The sequence below is a fragment of the Hyperolius riggenbachi genome, chromosome 9, assembly GCF_040937935.1.
Source record: "Hyperolius riggenbachi isolate aHypRig1 chromosome 9, aHypRig1.pri, whole genome shotgun sequence".
Lineage (NCBI taxonomy): Eukaryota > Metazoa > Chordata > Amphibia > Anura > Hyperoliidae > Hyperolius > Hyperolius riggenbachi.
Window position 1 is genome coordinate 210,905,112 of NC_090654.1, and position 21,651 is coordinate 210,926,762.

Below are 21,651 nucleotides of genomic sequence, written 5' to 3' on the forward strand. Positions count from 1 at the left end.
AAGCAGGCATTTGCACATACCAAAGGAGGGTAGGAACTTTTGTCAGTTTTGACCTGATGTCTGAGTTTACTTTGGGGATTTCACTCACTGCTGTACTTAACAGTGCTTAAAATTGGGCCTGGATTAATAATGTAGTATTCTTGCATAATTGAGTTACATTTTTTTTTAAAGATGCTGGCATGTCATCTCCAGTATGTACAGCATATGCGGTCATGAAACCATTTCTACTGTGTTTGTCCTGGTAGTCTTACCACATTGTAAATGCACCCACTTTGGTTGTAAATGTTCCCTCTTTATCCTCATCATCCCTGTACCGATATTATGAGCATTTCAGCTGATGCTAGCTTGAGGACCAGCTAATAGTAAGCAATAGGAGTGACATGTATGCATGTTTAAACAGAGCCAACATTGGGAGGGACCTGGGCCCACTGTCGCAATGCTGATCAACATGTATCAGTGTGCGATACGCCAGGACATCAGATAGTGCACAAAAAGCAATATATAATGTGCACACTTATGCGCCGACAGGATTGTTGAATGGGATCAGCCCTACAACAGTTGCCATGGGCTTCTGTAAAACATATGGGCACCTTCACTGCAGTGCAACGCAAGGGTGTGCATAGGCCCTGATGCAAAAGCTTTGCATTATTGAACAGTCACATTTTAAGCATGCTTAAAGGACAACTGGAGTGAGAGGGATATGAAGGCTGCCACATTTATTTCCTTTTAAGCAATGTCAGTTGCCTGACTATCCTGCTGATCCTCTTCTTCTTCTAATACTTTTAGCCATACACTCTCAACAAGCATGCAGCAGATCATGTGTTTCTGACATTATTGTCAGATCTGACGAAATGTCTGTCCATGCTTGTTTCTGGTGTTTTACAGACACTATTGATGCCAAAATGATCAGCAGGACTGCCAGGCAACTGGTATTTCTTAAAAGGAAATAAATATGGCCTCCATATCCCTCTCAGTTCAGGAGTCCTTTAAGTATAAGCACTGTAACATTTTAGACAAGTGTGCTCTAAAATATTAGCAATATCTTTCAGAACAAAGGCCTCCAAAAATAGAAAAAAAACAACTTAAAATGAGATATTGCAAAGAGTTCACGAAAAATGTAACAGTAGGAACAAACCTCCTGTCACACTGGGCTTAAGTTCTAATTATAAGACCTCTCTTTCTAGCTTCTGGAATATTACAAAGTACTCCGGAAAAACATACAAATGTGCGCACGGCAAGTCACTCCGACACCAGCAAACTCATGTTTACATTACCTCCGGGATGCCATATTTAGTCAAGACTATGCAGCTGTTTTACAAAACCTGCAACACTATTTTTTAAATGACCCTTCCCTCTCTTGCGGTAAAATGTGATTTGTGAAGCAAGATAGATTTGGTTATATCTGTTATGATCGCTTCTGCAGCAGGCACTGCTGGCAGTAGTAGTGCTGCAGCTCAGGCAGTTCTGATCTCTTTCCATGCAAGCTGCATAGCTTTGTCTGCCTTTTCCTGCTGTCAGCTTGTGACTGATTATCATTCACCTGTGTGGGAATCTGCATGTCTGCTCCCATTGGATGACCTCAGTATAAAGATCTGCTTCCTGCAGGGCTCCTGGGGCTATCATAGCTTCAGTTTAAGCCTGTCTTGCTGTTGCTTCAGCCCCAGATCATGTTTCTTGTTCTAAAGATACTTTGCTGGTCTTGCATCATATATTGGTTCATTGCCAATATATATGCATACCAGCACGTTTATTATTTTCCTTGTATTCGTGTTACGTTGATACATCAGTGTCGCTGATGTATACGTACACGAACTGTTTATATCCTGTGTTCAGTTAGTCAGCTTTCCAGCACGTTTTGGTAGGTTGCGCGTATCGTGATCACCCGTGCTGAGTTAGTTATCCTGCTCCTGGTTCTGTTTGTGGATTGCGTTCATCTCTGCGAAGAGATAACGAATCCTTCTGAATCCTGTTTTGTTACCGTTTGTGGATTGCGTTCATCTCTGCGAAGAGATAGCGAATCCTTCTGAGTCCTGTTCCCTGTGTTGCTCCAGTCCTAGTCAGTGTTCCTGCTTATGTCATATATCGGTTCATTGCCGATATATACATACGTTAGTCAGACGTTACAAATAGTTTCATTGATAGCTGTAATTGTAATACGCTAGGAAAACATACTTATTGTATATTTGTCTGTGTTACGTTCATCTATCTTGATCCTGCTATTTCCTGACTATCCTGTCCTGTCTTTGTGAGGCACGCCATCGCTGCAAACGCATTGGCTGCCTCATTCCAGTCTGTCTTGTTGTGGACACTTGCTGTCACTAAGTAGAGGCTAGTTAAGCAAGCGTTCATTCTGTCTACCTGTCCTGATCTCAGTTCTGGTTTATGCGCTCAGCGCTACTTTGCGCTGAGACGTTATCACGAAAGCATTGTTTGTGGCTGTTCGGATCTGCACCGGCTCTGTGCGCCACAATCTCCAATTGGAGTCAGTCCTCTCCTCCACTAAACTGGGGATATTCTGATTCCTTGTGCTGGTGTGTGTACCTCCTTCACGTCAGCTTATGTGTTGCATTCTGACTGTGGAGAATACACCACCAAGCCTGACAATATCATCTGCACTTTCCCTGTTCAAATGTTGCTAACATTTTCCAGATACAAGGAATTAAAGCCAAACTCCACCCAAATTTTCTTTCCAATTTTGAAGAGAGCGCAAAAGGGTTAGAACTTCTGTCAATTCATTACCTCTGTCTGCACCAATGTTCAACAGAAAAGCACCACTTCCTGTACCTGATAAATGTTAACAAATGTATGCTCCACTCATTGAGCATGAAAAAAGTCGTTTTTTTACCTTAAATTTTAAACAGTAAAGCTGCCTCAGACGAGCAAGTTTAAAAGAGGCACACATTTTAGGTGGGTCATACTGCAACTTCAAGATGGCATTGTGAATGGTTGCCATGGCCACTAGGCTTCCAGCCTTTTCTCTGTCTTCTCTAGGTTTCTCCCCTACCTTATGTGTCACAGTATCTGCTGCGGCCAGGACACCGGCAGCTGATTGGCGTGTAACCGGCATGGTACCCCCGCAGTATCTACAGCTGGGGGAATACATATCCAGATGTTGGCCAATCTGCCGCCGCTGCCCCGGATAGTTTGTCACCCACTGTGTTTGAAGTCTAGGCTCCACGACCATCGTGCCAGAAAGAATGAACCACCGCAGTCAAGAGATCACCAGGCTGGCAGAGAACTGCAGAGAACACCAGCAGCTGCCACTGTCATTGCCAAGCAGCTCAGTCTGCCACCCTCAACAGCCGGCTCACATGGTCACTGTAACAGGGACAAGCAAGTAATGTTCAGGAGAAGCACCAAAAATGGATAAAGCTCGAGTGTGCCTCGGTCAAGGTCTCAGTGCCCATAGAGACCTGCAGCAGTCAAATCAACAAGTAGGACCGGCACCACTCCAAGACTAGAAATAAAGCTCTTTTATTAAAAAAAAAAAAATTGCTCAGCAATGACAGACGCTTTTTCGGGCCATGCCCTGTCTCAAATTGCAACAGCCTTAACAAACACGGTGTCCTGCTGGGCAGAGTGTAAAAAGCGGACCTGATGGGGAACACAAAGATAATATGCAAAAGAAGCCATCAAAGCATTTACCTGCCACCTGATAAGAAAAAACAGACCTCGCTGGAGGTAGCATTCACAAAGCGGCGCCATCTCGTATGTCCGATGGGGAGGACACAAGCGTCTCACAACACCCCATGACGTCAGGCCAACCACTCCCCGTGCACCGCAACATCCAAATAGGTGGCCGCGCGCGCTAGAGGAAAGCCCTATCTCGTAAGTGGAGCACATCCACATGCGCTCCACCGGGTCCCCGAACTTCCGATACAACCGGAAGTGACGCACACTTATAACACTGGGTCCGGCGGTCACCAGGCAACAAGCCTGTATACAAACACCAAGACCCAGCTTTGTAAAGAGATCTAAACAACATATGCACGCAGGAGGAAATAAATAAGTCCCATAAAGCTTGCCAAGTTAAAAGTCCTCAGATAGACTCCATATACATCCAGATTATAACTTTAGCGTTATAAGGTACTTCAATGCTTCAATCCTCCACCAACACCCTTTAATGTGCAGGCCTACCAGCTTCCAAGTAGACCCAGATTATAAGGTCTGAAGCGTTTTTGATCAAATTCACCACAATTACAGGTTCCAGATTATATCTCCACCTTCCATATGCTCAGCGTCCTCTCTTTGTATTATAGGTGCTCCCAGCGTATATGCATTGAATGAATAAAAACAGATCTAAGTGTACTCCGTATAAAATTCGCCAATTTATTCAGCTAAAAACATGTGCAAATACTCACTTCTGGTCCCTTTTTACAGGGACCCACGGCAGTACAGCGCGTATAATAAGAATAGGTGGGCTCCCGACCAGGTTTCGCATAAGCGTCATCAGGGGCTTGCAGAACCGAATCGTGGAAAACAAAGTGTTTTTGTTTCCACTAAAGACACAGGAGAGTAATCAAAATTAAAAAGAATGAAAACGAAAAAATGAAAAAGTGAAAAAAGATACTTCACCCTCCACCAGGTCAGCCACACAGACAACCCAGGGGTATCTAAAAACAGGAAAAAAATAGTCATCAAAATTACATATACACATCATAATATACTCTCCTGAGTCTTTGGGTCCGGTGGGCAGCACTCTTCACTTGCTTAATGTTATTGTTTACTTATGTTGGGGCACTCTCTGATGCTACAGCGGGTAGCTGGTGGCCGGATATGTGCATCTAACTATTATTATTTAGTGTATATGGGCGCCACCCCCCAACTCTGACACGGGCGGGCGATCTCATTACAAAGCTGGGTCTTGGTGCTCGTATACAGGCTTGTTGCCTGGTGACTGCCGGACCCAGTGTTACAAGAGTGCGTCACTTCCGGTTATACCGGAGGTTCAGGGACCCGGTGGAGCGCATATGGATGCGCTCCACTTATGAGATAGGGCTTTCCTCTAGCGTGCGGCCGCCAATTGGATATTCCGGCACACGGGGAGTGGTTGGCCTGATGTCATGGGGTGTTGTGAGACGCTTGCGTTTTCCCCCATTGGACATACGAGATGGCGCCGCTTTGTGAATGCTACCTCCAGTGAGGTCTGTTTTTCCTTATCAGGTGGCAGGTAAATGCTTTGATGGCTTCTTTTGCATATTATCTTTATGTGTTCCCCATCAGGTCCGCTTTTTACACTCCGCCCAGCAGGAGACCGATTGGTGTTTTTATTGGGGGTGGGATATTTAAAGACATGTGCACTGGTGTTTGTTAAGGCTGTTGCAATTTGAGAAAGGGCATAGCCCGAAACAGCGTCTGTCATTGCTGAGCCATTTTTTTAAATTTAATAAAAGAGCTTTAATACTACCCTTGGAGTGGTGCCGGTCCTACTTGTTGATTTGACCGTAACAGGGTCAGTGCACAATGGCACATCAACTGGACCATCAGGATGCCTTCTGGCACCAGCTGCTCTCATATGCCCTGCTCCTCTACAGGGGACCCGGCCTCAACAAAGCTCCACCACATGTAGTGGGTAACAAACCATCCGGGGCAGCAGCGGCAGATGGGCCTGTATCTGGATCTGTATTCCCCCAGCTCTAGACACTGCAGTGGGCTAATCACTGCCCACATGACTCTGGCCGCCACTGCTACCCTGGCTCCGACCTCCAGCTGATGAGCCATCACAAACTTGCTCTGCCTGTCCGCCTTGCTACCCGAAGCTGAACACATGGCCTTAGGTTTCAGGCCTCCTGTCCAACCTCCCCGAACTAAGCCGCAAGCCGGGGACTGGATTTCTGAGCCACAGGGATCTTCCAACCAAGCCACCAGACAGCAGGTCACCACTGCAACACCAGGACTCTCTGTCTCTCTTACTCTCATTCTCTCTTCTCTCATACTCTCTCTCTCTCATACTCCCCCAAGGATGTAACACGGGCATCCGAATCTCATCAAGGCAGTTAAGCACCACAAAGTGTGGCAGCTTAGCTCACATAACACTCAGATGACCTCTCTGGTCCTCCTCTACTATGTTCCATGGGTATATGCCTATTCTATATATATTATAATATATGTGTTATTCCTACTCTATATGCCACTCTAGGTATATTCTACTGTATGTTCATTTACTGTACCATCCCACCCCTGTATGAGCCAAAAATAATTCTGTGTACCACTGTTATACTTGGTGAAATAAATAAATTCTGATTTGGATGTTAATGGCTGATGCCAATAGTTAGAATAAGGGTAATATCTGTTATAAATGTCCATCGACTTTGGGCTGGAAAAAACAAAACAAAATTAGTCGCAGTTTCCCATCGATCTCCTATTCCAAAACCTAAACCCTTCTACTTCTCAATACCTAACTCCACCTCCCTGCCATTGTAACCTCCTTACCCCTTCATTCTCAAGGCAAACACCATCTTTGATGCCAAACCTCCTCACCCTGACTAAATCAGCACTAACTGTCCCCTACCCTATCCCCCAAAACTAACCCTCCTAAAACTACTCCTAACCTCAGCCTCTAAACCTACCTCCCTGCAATTCTCTACTCAGAGAGAGGCAAAGGGGAAATAAAGCTTCACTGAGAACAGAAGTGCAGCTGGCTTTACTTTCAGTGGACGTTCACCACAGACAGCCACCTGAACATACATAGTGAGCATACATAGTGAGCAAACATAGCGACTAAGGGCAGCTTCCACAAAACAAGGGAATCAAGTGCCCTCACTTTCACCACCCCTAATTGCTGTGTGTGTAACACATCGCCATATAAAGCATGTGTTTGTAAGGGAAAGGTAAGAGAAAAGGCAAGACAAATAACTTTTATATTGCGCTTTTCTCCTGGCAGACCCAAAGTGCAAGAGCTGCAGCCACTGGAGCGCACTCAGTACGCAGTAGCAGTGTTAGGGAGGCGTGCCCAATGAATCCTTACAGAATAGGTGCTGGGCAGGAAAAGCTGAAATTCGAACCCAGGTCGTCTGTATCAGAGGCAGAGCCCATTACACTTTCCAGCCACTAGGTAAAAGGAGGTAAAACACTGGTTTACCAGATTCTAACATCAAATATAAATACAGCCTTAGTCTCTAAATTCAGGTCTGCTTTAAAGGATAACTGGCCTGAGAGGCATATAGAGGCGCCATATTTATTGACTCTTAAACAATATCAGTTACCTGGCAGCCCTGTTGATCTGTCATGCATCACTAGTGCCTGAATCACACACCTAAAACAAGCATGCTGCAACTGTCAAGCTTCAGTAAAACAGCTGATCTGCATGCTTGGTCAGGGTCTATGACAAAGTATTGGAGGCAGAGGATGAGCAGGATAGCCAGATAATGTGAATTGTTTAAAAGGAAATAAATATTGCAACCTCCATATTCCCACCAGGTCAGTAGTCCTTTAAATGTGCCCATTAATGGTACAATTTTTTCAACAAATGCGATCTTTTGATGCAATTTGAATGATTGAATTGTATACCACCCCCCCCCCCCCCCACCCCCTCTCCCGTTTATGAAGGCAATCGATAAACAATTCTTTGGTTGATTGCTTAATAGGATAAAATCGGTCCAAAAGTTGGATTTAATGATTGAATTTGAAGAAAGAATCGTTCAGTAAATGTGAATAATCGATTATTATCTTCAGATTAGTTTTGATCATTCTAAATGTCAGATTTTATTGCTAGAACTAAAGCAAGGGATTTGAATTCAGACTGGTTGCTATGAGGTAATATGCTGACAAATTCAGATTCGTTTCAAATTCAGTTCAGTGGCAGAAATACAACTTATCTATATATCTTTGTATACTCTTTGTATTCCATTTTTTTCTTCTTTCTTGTTACAGTTTTCCTCGTGCAGGTAATGAATAATAATAGTTTATAAATCAACAAATGAATAAAGTATGGCAGGTTTTTGAAGTGACATTACATTTTACCTTGGACACAGACAAAGCAAAGGAAATCTAGGGGGTTTTGTATCGCGTATATGAGCATCTTCCAGCAATTACAGTCAGCTGCCACCCTGAGGCGAACAAGACAGGAGCTTAGAAAGGGCAGAGGATGCGGAATTAAACAGACGTCAAGTAAGCTTTACACCTCTTTAACTCTTCAGCGCTGTGGAGGAGATCGCAGGAATGCCGAGTCCAAAGCTGCCATCTCAAAGCAAAGCCATCTCTTCTGGGCTTGGGGGAGGGGAATCATTAGAAAACAGGATATTTTAGTACATCAGCCATTTATAAAAGATACCTTGGTTATGCTAATAGACAGAGGGTGAATGTCTCTTCAATATATGTTGAAATACTTTACATAGATATGAAGTCAGGTAGTTCTCGCTGTAATATTGCAATAAGCTAAACATCCCAAAACATCTGAGCTCATTCCTGATAAGAGTTTCTTGTGGGACAATTCAGTTTTCATTTAATGACTTAGTGAGGCTGTGTATTGACCCACTTTAAAGGGAACCTAAACTGAGAAGGATATGGATTTTTTCCTTTTAAAATAATACCAGTTGCCTGACTCTACTGCTGATCCTGTGTCTCTCATACTTTTAGCCACAGCCCCTCAACGAGCATGCAGATCAGGTGCTTTGACTGAACTGGATTAGCTGCATGCTTGTTTCAGGTGTGAGCTTCAGCCACTACTGCAGCCAAAAAGATCAGCAGGACTGACAAGCAACTGGTATCGTTTAAAAGGAAACATCCATATCCCTCTCATTTAAAGGGACACTTAAGTCAAACAAAAAAAATGAGTTTTACTCACCTAGGGCTTCCAATAGCCCCCTGCAGCTGTCCGGTGCCCTCGCCGTCTCCCTCCGATCCTCCTGGCCCCGCCAGCAGCCACTTCCTGTTTCGGTGACAGGAGCTGACAGGCTGGGGACGCGAGTGATTCTTCGCGTTCCCAGACACATTAGCACCCTCTATGCTGCTATATGGTATATGATATATGCTATAGCAGCATAGATGGCGCTATTGTGGCCAGGAACGCGAAGAATCACTCGCGTCCCCAGCCTGTCAGCTCCTGTCACCGAAACAGGAAGTGGCTGCCGGCGGGGCCAGGAGGATCGGAGTGAGATGGCGAGGGCACCGGACAGCTGCAGCGGGCTATTGGAAGCCCCAGGTGAGTAAAACTCATTTTTTTTGTTTGACTTAAGTGTCCCTTTAAGGTTCCGTTTAAGACCATTTTAAAGCGGATCTGAACTCAGAACTTCACCTGAGTTCTAAAAGATTAGCAACAGCATAAGCTGACATAACTAAGGGATCAAATTACAATTTGTGCTTAGTCACAAGCGAGGGGGAGAATTAGATTGGCTAACTTCTCTAAATACATACAGGGTGAATTTCTCTGGGTTTTCCTTCTGTCCAATGCAAGAGTTCAGGGGCACTTTAAGAAGGCACATTTTTGTTTTGGTGCAGCTGGTCAGCTTGAGGGACAACTGAAGTGCAAGGGATAAGCAGGCTGCCATAATTATTTCCTTTTAAACAATGCACATTGCCTGGCTGCCCTGCTGATCAACGCCTTATAATACTTTTCGCCATAGACCCTAAACAAGCATGCAGATAAGATGTTTCTGACAAAAATCTTACAAGATGCCTACATGCCTGTTACAGGTGTGTGATTCAGACATCATTGGAGCCAAAGAGATCAGGAGGACTGCCAGGCAACTGGTACAGTTTAAAAGAAAAACATGGCAGCCTCCATCCTCTCACTTCAGTTGTCCTTTAAGGAAAATTACTGCACTATTTTTCAAACATTAGAATGCCTATGTTTCATATGAAGAAATTGCTTTGGAAGAATTCATTTTTCTATATAATAGCAATGAGGAATGCTGAATATGCAGAAGTTTAAAGAAGAATAGTCACAACTCTTACCTCCTGCTATGGAAATATAAATATTATGGATGAGCACAGACATTTTAGGCAGGCTTACACTGGGGCATTGCATGCCTTATAAAAACAGGATCACAACGCAACTGAGGGGGAAAAAATATCACGCCATAGATTACTGAGGGGAAAAGTCGAGATATGGGTTACTGAGTGGAAAAGTTGCACCGTGTGTTACTGAGTGGAAAAGTTGCACCGTGTGTTACTGAGTGGAAAAGTCACACCATGCGTTACTGAGGGGGAAGGTCAAACCCTATATTACTGAGGGGGAAAGTCAAACCCTCCATTACTGAGGGGAAAAGTCACACCATGCTTTACTGAGGGGAAAAGTCACACCATGCATTACTGAGGGGAAAAGGCACAAGTTGCACTGTATCTTTCTTAGGGGAAATGTCAAACTATGTATTACTTGGGGGGGATGTCGGTCGCACTGTGCTTTACCGAGGAGAAACGTTTACGGTTCGTTACCAAGCGGAAAAAAGTCACACTGCGTTACTGAGAGGGAGAGTCACATCATGCATTACTGAGGGCAAAAGTTGCGCCGTGTGCTACTGAGGGCAATAGTCATGACTTGCGCAACGGAGGGGAAAAGTCGCACCTAGTGTTACTGAGGGGAAAAGCCACACCGTGCGTTACTGAGGGGAAAAGCCACACCTTGCGTTACTGAGGGGAAAAGTCACATCTTGCGTTACTGAGGGGAAAAGCCACACCTTGCGTTACTGAGGGGAAAAGCCACACCTTGCGTTACTGAGGGGAAAAGCCACACCTTGCGTTACTGAGGGGAAAAGTTGCACCTTGTGTTACTGAGGGGAAAAGTCACACCCTGAATTACTGAGGGGAAAAGTCACACTTGACGTTACTGAGGGGAAAAGTCGCACCTTGTGTTACTGAGGGGAAAAGTCTCACCTTGTGTTACTGAGGGGAAAAGTTGCACCTTATGTTATTGAGGGTAAAAGTCGCCCCCCGCATTACTGAGGGTAAAAGTCGCACCTTGTGTTACTGAGGGGAAAAGTCACAATGTGCATTACTGAGGGAAAAAGTCACAATGTGCATTACTGAGAGAAAAAGTCACAATGTGCATTACTGAGAGAAAAAGTCACAATGTGCATTACTGAGAGAAAAAGTCACAATGTGCATTACTGAGAGAAAAAGTCACAATGTGCATTACTGAGAAAAAAAGTTGTACAGTTCATTATTGAGGGGAAAAGTCACACCCTGAATTACTCAGGGGAAAAGCTGCACCTTGTGTTACTGACAGGGAAAAGTTGCACCTTATGTTACTGAGGTGAAAAGTCGCACCTTGTGTTACTGAGAGGAAAAGTCGCAAGTTGCACTGTATCTTTCTGAGGGGAAATGTCAAACTATGCATTACTTGGGGGGGATGTCGGTTGCAATGTGCTTTACCGAGGAGAAACGTTTACGGTTCGTTACCAAGGGGTTACTGATCGGGAATGTCAAACCCTATATTACTGAGGGGGAAAGTCAAACCCTCCATTACTGAGGGGAAAAGTCACACCATGCGTTCCAGAGGGGAAAAGTCACACCATGCATTACTGAGGGGAAAAGGCACAAGTTGCACTGTATCTTTCTGAGGGGAAATGTCACCTTGTGTTACTGAGGGGAAAAGTCACAACGTGCAATACTGAGAGAAAAAGTCGCACTGTTCACTACTGAGGGGAAAAGTCACACCCTGAATTACTGAGGGGAAAAGTCGCACCTTGTGTTACTGAGGGGAAAAGTTGCACCTTATGTTATTGAGGGGAAAAGTCGCACCTTGCATTACTGAGGGGAAAAGTCGCACCTTGCATTACTGAGGGGGAAAAGTTGCACCGTGCATTACTGAGGGGAAAAGTCGCACCTTGCATTACTGAGGGGAAAAGTCGCACCTTGCATTACTGAGGGGAAAAGTGGCACCTTGCGTTACTGAGGGGAAAAGTCGCAATGTGCATTACTGAGGGAAAAAGTCACAATGTGCATTAATGAGAGAAAAAGTCACAATGTGCATTACTGAGAGAAAAAGTTGTACGGTTCATTATTGAGGGGAAAAGTCACACCCTGAATTACTCAGGGGAAAAGCTGCACCTTGTGTTACTGACAGGGAAAATTTGCACCTTATGTTACTGAGGTGAAAAGTCACACCTTGTGTTACTGAGAGGAAAAGTCGCACCTTGTGTTACTGAGGGGAAAATTTGCATCTTGCGTTACGGAGGGGAAAAGTCGCACCTTGCATTACTGAGGGGAAGAGTCGCAACTTATGTTACTGAGGAGAAAAGTTGCACTGTGCGTTACTAAGAGTAAAAGTCACAACATGCATTACTATGGGGAAAGGTTGCACAATTTGTTATGGCGGGGAAAAAGTTGCACAACAGGGAACCCCGGAAGATTAGCGCGCATGTAATGGTCAATCGTAGATCAATAGACAATGGTGCCGCCTGTTACCTTCCCGACCGGTTTCGCAGCGTTGCGTCATCAGGGGAGATGATGCAAGACTGCGAAACCGGTCGGGAAGGTAACAGGCGGCACCATTGTCTATTGATCTACGATTGACCATTACATGTGCGCTAATCTTCCGGGGTTCCCTGTTTATGGGCCCCGTATGTGAGTTATCGTTTTTTTTATATCTACTGCCTTTTAAAGAAATTCTATCTAAATAAACGGGTTACGCTTAGATATTGCCGTTTTTGTTTTCCTATATAAATTCCTGAAACTTTACCTCCATACGGATGTCCACTGGATCTTCACGACGTCTGATGTTCCCTGGACGTTATCTGTGACCTGAGCCATTTTACAACCTTATAATGTGGGTTGTTGGGAGCTGTTAAGCCTTTTCTAGTTTTGATGTGTGGCGGATATCTACCTCTGAGCATTTGATATATTGTGGTGAAGAATTTACCATTCCCTACATATAATGACTTTCTAAACCTGCGCTGACCTTTGATGTATATTCTATAAATAATTTTGTCCTAGATTCTGAAGCTGGAAGACTAATATGAAAATCAGCCGATTTACAAAAGCATACACTGGGTTTAACATGTTAGCTGTGTGTATACTGTTTAAAAGTACAACTATACTGAGCTATAAGTACTGTTACCTGTTTTCCCTCTAAAATGCATCAAACATAGAACTGGTCCACCTGCATAGGTGGTTTAGATATAAAGATCTAGCAACTGCAACCTATTGTCATAAATCCACAATGGAAGACTAGCTAGATGATCATCTATGTTCCCAAAGAAGTAAGGCATTTGACTGGAAGTGGGGCTTCTGGCGACAGGGGCCCACTAATGATAATGAAACAATCTTGATTATACAATCCTACCAAATCTATGCCGTAGAAGAGCAAACAAAGTAAATATAGTTTGAATTAATTGTTTAGGTAGTCCCTCGTATTACATAGACGTAATAAGATTGCATCACTAGTGAGCCCCTTTAGGCTGGCCATACAATCTTAGTTGTTCAATCTTACCACTTTCACGTGGTATAAAGCTTATCAAATCAATATGTCCAACTACTACGTAGATTGCGTAAATATGTACAATCAAGATGGTATGATGTAGGACTACCTTAAAGACCCACAACGACTGTAGTAAAGACAGTTAATATATTTTATTTATGAACTCCAAATATGCAACACGTTTCGCAGGTTTGATCCTGCTTCATCAGGTAATAACAACGGAACAATAGCAATAGCATATGTGGTCAGTAGAAGAGCCAGGCACCCACAGAGGTGCCTGTCTCTTCTACTGACCACATATGCTATTGCTCCATTGTTATTGCCTGATGAAGCGGGATCAAACCTGAAAAACGCATTGCATATTTGGAGTTCATAAATAAAATATATTGACTGTCTTTACTACAGTCGTCGTGTGTCTACTTGGAGGAGGTAAGCCCACCACTACCTCCTCTATTTACCAAGAATTTGGATTTTAAGCTCATTTAGCATCCTTTTGGCGCCTCTGTTCTTCTGCATAATATTGAGTCCACCCTGGGTGGAGGGTTGAACCCCCTTTTCTCATCTACAGAGAGCGACTTCTTATTCCTGAGTGAGGTCAGGAAAATCTCCCCACCTGTCTTTACAGTGGGTGCCTAATGGTAATCATGGTTTGTGAGTATTAATATTTACTCTATCTAGTAACCATTTACCAGTACATATTACACTATTGGGGCTCTTGGTGTTCCTTGTTTTTATCTCATTGCAAGCCCAAACAGTTGCATGCTGGGGGTCTTTTTATCTATTACAATATATTCAGGCACCTCTGTCTGGCTCTTGTACTGACCACATATGTTATTGCTCCTTTTTTTGCTTGATGAAGCGGGATCAAACCTGCGAAACACGTTGCATATTTGGAGTTGACAAATAAAATATATTGACTGTCTTTACTACAGTCGTTGTGTGTCTACTTGGAGGAGGTAAGTCCACCACTACCTCCTCTATTTACCAAGAATTTGGTTTTTAAGCTCATTTAGCTTCCTTTTATCCTCTTGGCGCCTCTGTTCTCCTACATAATTTGCTGTGCATTAGATCGAAGTGCGGTACCCCAACACACTGCATGCACTGATTTACCGTAAAACCAGCGCGTTAACCGTGAAGCATGCTTTTCAATGACTGTATACTTCCCTGTATGCAACGCAACAAAACATACGGATAACGCGTGGCTCCAATTTTCCGATCTAATGCACTGCGTTCTTGCTTTTACAGGGAAAGCAGACCTAACTGAAGCAGGCAAACCTAACTGGAAAAAATAATTTGTTTAATGCAGGTATTAACATTTTAAAATTGGCTGCACTAATGTTTAGGTGATCCCCAATCTACATGTCTTCTATACCTGAACAAGGAGGGTCACCTCCGTGGGAAATCACATTAGTGTTAAGTTATATGTTGACTCAACTGCTATCACAAAAATACAATTTTCACAGCAGTGTCAGATAAGCATATTGACGGCATAAAAAAAAGAAAATATTGGCACCATTTGCCTGAGAACATATTCTCGAAAGCTTGCTTCTGAAAGAAAGAAGGGTGAGCAAGTAAATGGTATTGCCTACAACAAAGCCTTTTCCCTTTCTTCTTCTTCTTCTTTATTCTACAACAAATACATGTTCAAAGTGCATTTAAGCCATGTAATGTATGGAGGAAAAGGTTGAATTACAAATTTGCTGAAACCTGCAGCCCGGGTAATAATCAGTCCTCAAGCAGAGGAAATACATTCTCTGACGTGATGAATCACTGTTCACCATCTGGAGGACTGATAGACAAAGTTCGGTTTAATCAATGCAAAAAGAAGAGAACCTTTCTGCAGGCACACACAGCACCAATGGAAACGTTTACTGGAGGAGGAATAATGGTCTGAGTCTGTTTTTCATGAGGTGGACTATAACAATTTAAATTCCTTAAAGGAAACCCTTATAATGTGTGCTTCAAGCTTGTAGCAACAGCTTAAAGTGCACCGGAGACTTTAATGGTACCAGATTTTATACTTACCTGGGGCTTCCTCCTGCCCCATGCAGGCCATGGGCTCTATCGCTGTCCTCCCGGGTTGCTGAATTCCTCGCCTGGTACATCTCCCTGGTGTTCTCCTCTGTGCGCGCGTGGCCTGGCGCACTCCCGTGGCTGGAAGTGTCCTTTGCCTGCGCAGCTGCAGAACGCTCCTGACCACAGTAGCGCAATAGGGTTGTGCATGTACAGTGGAGTGTGAATGAGCATAACTGGGATATGTACTGGGTGAGATTGCGGTGGAACGGAGGGGGCTGAGAGGACAAATTTCCCCCCATATGGGTAGCATTTGTCTGTCTAAACATCCTGCCTGCTGTCATGTTCCATATATTAGTTGGAAGCATTTCCAGAAGAGTACAGATTCGCTAAACTTTTTTTGTTTTGTTTATTTTTAAGCTTTAAGCCTGGAATAAAACATAAAGGATTTTATTTGACCATTTGCAAGATGGCTTAAGGCTAAGAGAATGTCCAAATTGTGCTTTTGCCGGTCTACCCCACCTCAGTAGCAAACGCCACAGTTAACTATGGGAAGATTGCAGCAGTCTGTACACTTATACGCAGTTGAGGGCATCATGCAGCATTCTTATTACTACCCTCAATCGCAATGTCTCTTAGGTTAACATCGTGGTATTTTTGAGTGGTATTCTATGGTGTTCCCAAACGTCATATAAATGAAAATTTAAAACAGAAAATTAGGTAGCGAGCAAGGGGAATCAATGACTATGGTGTTCAAAATTTACACAAGCACATATAGATGTCATGCAGAGTGTGTCTATACAATTTTGGGCATATAGTGTACACTAACGTTTTTAAAGGGAAGCAGATAACTGGACCATAACCAAACCTGGTACACACTGCAGCTGAAGTCATTACCGTGACTCTAAATCCTGTAAGATAAAAACTGGTGTGGGAAAAGGCCATGCAAAGCAAGTGGCTAGTTAAGGATTTAAGTCAGTGTTAAGTCATGTTGAGGGATGGGTGAACGTACTGGGTTATGATCGCATAAATAAAATATTCTATATAAAGGTTAGGGTCTGTTACAAGGGTTACAAGTCAACTGAACGGTAAAGTGAGTGTTAATCACTTGCGAAGCAAAATGGCTGAGAGAGAGAAAGGGGTTACAGTTTATCTTAGACTCTAGAGAGGGAGGTTAGTGCTTGGCATAAGGCAGGAGGATTAAAGCAGTGGCAGGGTAAATGAGGGAGTTATGTTAACAAGAGTTTGGGAGAACTCTTTGAAAAACAAACATACATCTGCCTTGTGGGAATGCTAGTTTGCATATGCAGCACTTTGTCAGCTGTCACTAAGATTGGAGTGATTACTCCAATGATACATGCATCATTCCCACTGAACCACATGGAGGGGTTTAGAGGGGAAAATTAAGAAAAAAAAATGCCTAACCATTAGCTTATCATTAACAAAATGCTTGTTTTAAATACCGTATATACTTGAATACAAGTCGACCTCGTGTATAAGTCGACCCCAATATTCAACCCCCTTAAGCTGGAATTTTGTATTGACTCAAGTATAAGTCTATACAGCAAAGTTAATGGCTGCACTTGGGGCTCAGGAGGTGTAAAAGGGAAGGTCCAAGCAAAATAAAAAAATGAGTTTCAATTACCTGAGGCTTCTACCAGCCCCATGCAGCCATCCTGTGCCCTCATAGTCACTCACTGCTGCTCCAGCCCCCCGCTGGCAGCTTGCCGACCTCGGAGGTCGGCGGGCCGCATTGCGTACGTTGTTACGCATTCCCGCTAGTGCAGGAACAATAACACATACATTTTTACGCGCTACGGGTTCAATGCGTACATTTTTACGCATTAAACCGGTAATGCGTAAAAATGTATGTTTTAATGTTCCTGCACTAGCGGGAATGCGTAAAAATGCACGCAATGCGGCCCGCCGACGACCGAGGTCGGCAAGCTGCCAGCGGGGGACTGGAGCAGCAGTGAGTAACTACGAGGGCACATGATGGCTGCATGGGGCTGGTAGAAGCCCCAGGTAAGTGAAACTCATTTTTTTTATTTTGCTTGGACCTTCCCTTTAATGACAGCACTGCATACAGTATTGCAGCCAAGTGCAGCCAATACCTCCCCCCAGGCCACCAAGTGCTGCAATTATTTACTCCCTTTTATGCTGCTCAGTATTCCCCCTCCCTCTTTCCTTGTTAATTGTTGCGGCCACTACTTTCAGACCTGTGCCTTCTTGGCATTTCCTTTCTTCAAAGTATAACTTACCATGGGGTACATTGCTGCAAATGGGAATGTCACTATTAGTACACACATTACTCAGTGTGTTCAGTGTTGCCCGTGACTCGTGTATAAGTCGACCTGTATACTTTTATGAAGTGAATCAGACCAAATTTTTAGACTTATACTCAAGTATATACAGTAATATGTTTTTCTTAAGATAACATGAAATAGGTTTCAGTATAAGGCAGTGAATTTCTCATGCTGGACCTGTGCTGCACTAAAGCAAGCTGACTCAGGAATGAAAGTGAAGAAAATACTCCCACACAGACCGCTATTAAAAGCAAAGAAGGTTCTAACCCCCATACCACAGTATCCAAAATGAAGATGAACATTTTCCTGTCCTGTGGCTTAAAAGTGAATCAGAACTTAAAACAATATAAAATTTAACACCAAGTATGGCAGGATTCTAGACATTTACCAGTCCTTGGCAATGTTTATTTGATCCACAGCAGTTACAGGGATTGATCGAGTAGGAATACACCTAACAAATGTAATATTCCACCTCCCCAACAATGCAAATACTGGTGTGCAGCTAAATGTGGCAAAGGGCTGGGGCTACCATTGTGGCCTACCTACTTTCTTCCTACCTAAAATCCGACTTTCAGCGACTCAAGTGAAAACCTGGAAAAGTGCAAAGAAGAAAAGAAAGACTATTTAGATGCCTTACCTGTAATTTGTGTTTAGAACGACAAGTTTAGATCTACTTTATCAAGAAATGAACCACCATCAATTAGCCCACAGGTGACACTGGGAGTTCCACAGCTGAACTAGGACATGGTGATGCCATTTGGCTAGTTACATGGTGCATACAAAGTTTTTTTCAATCACAGGATTAGCTGAACAGAATTACAATTGTTGGAGTTAACACAACAACAACCTCCGAAAGTTTCTATTCACAATTCTATTTTCAAAAACCCAGATTTTTCCTCAGCTCTTCCTTTCAGTACTAACCTCTAATCTTCATACTCATTCTAGGGCAGTGGTCCAAAGTATATTAATAGCACAATAGCCATTACAAACGCGCTGATAAATCAAACTTTGGACAATTTTCTTCTGCAGGAAGTGAAATTCCTGTGGATAGAACCTTAAATTTGTACTCGGTTAATTGGTTTAGGCAGGGTTCACATTCAGGTAAGTACGTATTATTTTTACCTTATCGGGAAATGTGAACTGATGCACAGCAACACACACAATGCAAATTCATGGGTGTTTCACATTACGATTGAAACTATGTGTGGTTATCGGACAGCCAGCTGCAGGAATGCAGAATGTGTATTTTCCTTTATTTTCTACTTTGCTACTGTGGATATTTACCCATGAATTTTCACACATGAATCCAAGTGGTGTCCAAAAAACCTGCGTGCACAAATATGCAGACAATTTCAGAGCATCCCAAGAAAACTAATGATCAATTTGCTGACCGCTTATTAATTAAATCAGTTGATAGTTCATTAAGGTGGCCATACACTTAAAGATGGCCACTAGATCAACAATCGTACAGATCCCTCTTTGATTGAATCGATCAAAGGGGGTTCTATTAGCTGACCACACACATTTTCATCATGAAATTGAAGGGAAATCTGTGGAGCCGGAACTTCCTTGATCTCCCAATCCATCTGTGTCTCCCTGAGTGTTGGCAGCAAAGTTATTACTCGAAGGGCCCTTTTACACTTAATCCGTTGCATTAACGCATGTGTTTGCGTTAGTGCGCGTTGGTACGCTTTTTCCCCCCCTCTCAACTGAAATGTAACAAAAGCATAATGATTACAATCCCCACACGCTGGCATGCGTAAAAAACAAAAAACAAAAAATAGCAGGTGCTGCACCGGACATGGTGTAAAATACACCTTAAGAATACATGTGATTTACTTTTCTACACATTTTGTGTTGCATTACAACGCACAGAAACGGATTAAGTGTAAATGGGCCCTCACCTGCCCTGCTGCTGCATCTCCTCCCTTGTTCAGTGGCTTTTCTCCACACTACGGGCTCATCCTCCCTGTGTATTCTCTTTCTGTGTCGTGTAACAAAAAGATGGAGTTCAAACACAAAAGTTACGTCAGCCTACACGCCGGGGTGTCTAGTGTTTGAACTCCAGCTTTCGTCATATGACAAGGGGGGGGGGGGGGTAGAAGAAACGCAGAGAGAAGACACGGAGGAGGAGCCCCATGGCATGCAGGAAAGCCACCGGACCCAGGTGAATGCGCACCGGCAGGAAAGGTGAGAGACAGCTCTGCTGTCAACACTCTGTGTCAGTAGCCGCCAAATTGAACGCTGCTAGCAATGCACTCTCAATCCACTGCAAATCGAGCAAAATTTTTCATCCTGTTTGATCGACCAAATTGATCAATATGAGGTGGAAATCTATCGTGAATCAATTGAGACATCAATTTCAAGCAGATTAACATCACAGTGATTGTATCTGCCGGATATCGACAGTTAACCTCCTAAGCATTACGCCGCTCAGGAGGTTTTGTAGCCGCAGAGTCCCCCAGGTGAAACCTATTAGATTAAATGTAATCAGAACATATTAGCTAGCAAAAGGCTAGCTAGTATTGGTGGCCAGCACCCCCCGATCCAGCCACTTACAAATTACACAGCCTGGCTCCAGCGATCAGCGCAGCCTCCCCGCAAAGCTCCGGTCTTCTCTATGGGGAGGATTGTACATGATGTCATGACATCATTGACGTCATGACATCATGCACAGTCCCGATTCTCCCCACAGAGAAGAGCGGAGCTGTGCGGGGAGGCTGGAGCCAGGCTGGGTAATGTATAAGAGGCTGGATCGGGGGGATTGCGGGCGATAGGGGGGTGCTGGCCACCTATACTAGATAGCCTAGTGCTAGCTAATATGTTCTGATCACATGTCATCTAATAGGTTTCACCCGGGGGACTACTGAGGCTATTAAAACCTCTAGAGCAGCATGCCCGACACAGTGTCGGGCATACCGCTTAGGAGGTTAAAATCGTCAAGTGTATGTGGCTCCCTTAGTCTTTAAAAACTGATTAGTCCTGTGCAAAGTTCTGGTTCAGCCTAGATGAGTTGATGCTCGGTGCAGATCTTATCACTAATTTTAAAAGCCAGCAATGTACGTTCTGTACTCCTCTCACTTCAGGTTATCAATTATATATAACCCTGATGACTCTACTTGAATGGAATAAATTATGCATATATACATTTAATGTGTTACCAAACTGATGCTTGCATTATGTATATTACAAGGTGTGTCTTTGTGGATGGACAATAATTAGGTGAGAAGCAGACACAGTTTATCCATCATTTCCTCCTCCATTGGCCATCTGCATGTTTATTCTATTACTGTGCAACGCGCAGTCTGCTGTCACACTTCTGGACAGACGCTTGAGATGGAATTAATAGAGATCCGACAATTCACAGCTCCCTAAAACATGCACAAAAGGCGGGGAAGAAATCATCAATCTGGCTTCACACGTATCCCTTTCTGCTATTATTTGTAGCTCTTTTCCCTCCCGCCGTCACTGCTGACTGATGTATTATAAATTAGGTGTATATGTAACGTGATTTGCAAGGTGTGCTGTACTGTAAAGTGGAAGTTAGAGAGGACATTGGTGATGTACAGTTGTCCCAATTGGGGCCGACTTTATTAGTCATTACCGCAGGAAATAAAGACAACATGGAAGTGACATGTCAATAACTACAGCAAAAGTATTTCCTTCAAACAGGCTGCAAAGGAAACATATTAGACTGGGCATGGTGTTAGTAATGCTGTAATATACAGCTTTACTCCCTTTCCTTATAAATGTGATCTTTTCCAAGAAGGAATTATTGCAGCGTGTAAGTATTTCATGCAAATGTAATTTCTCTGCAAATTTCTTGCCAATAGTATGTCCTGACTACAAGCAAGCTCATTGTCAGCATCTAACGTTAATTAACAGACCGGCTCTGGTGAAAATGCTCTGCTTCTGACAGCCCGAGTGTGAAAAAAAGCCTAGATGTGACCCTCCCTCCACCTCTACAAACACAAA

At 43.5% G+C, this 21,651-nt stretch overlaps 1 protein-coding gene across 1 annotated transcript in view; it reads right to left on the reverse strand.

Moving 5' to 3' along the window:
* Positions 1 to 21,651, reverse strand: part of AVEN (apoptosis and caspase activation inhibitor) — a 447,633-nt gene that overhangs the window by 425,789 nt on the left and 193 nt on the right. The window lies entirely within an intron of this gene.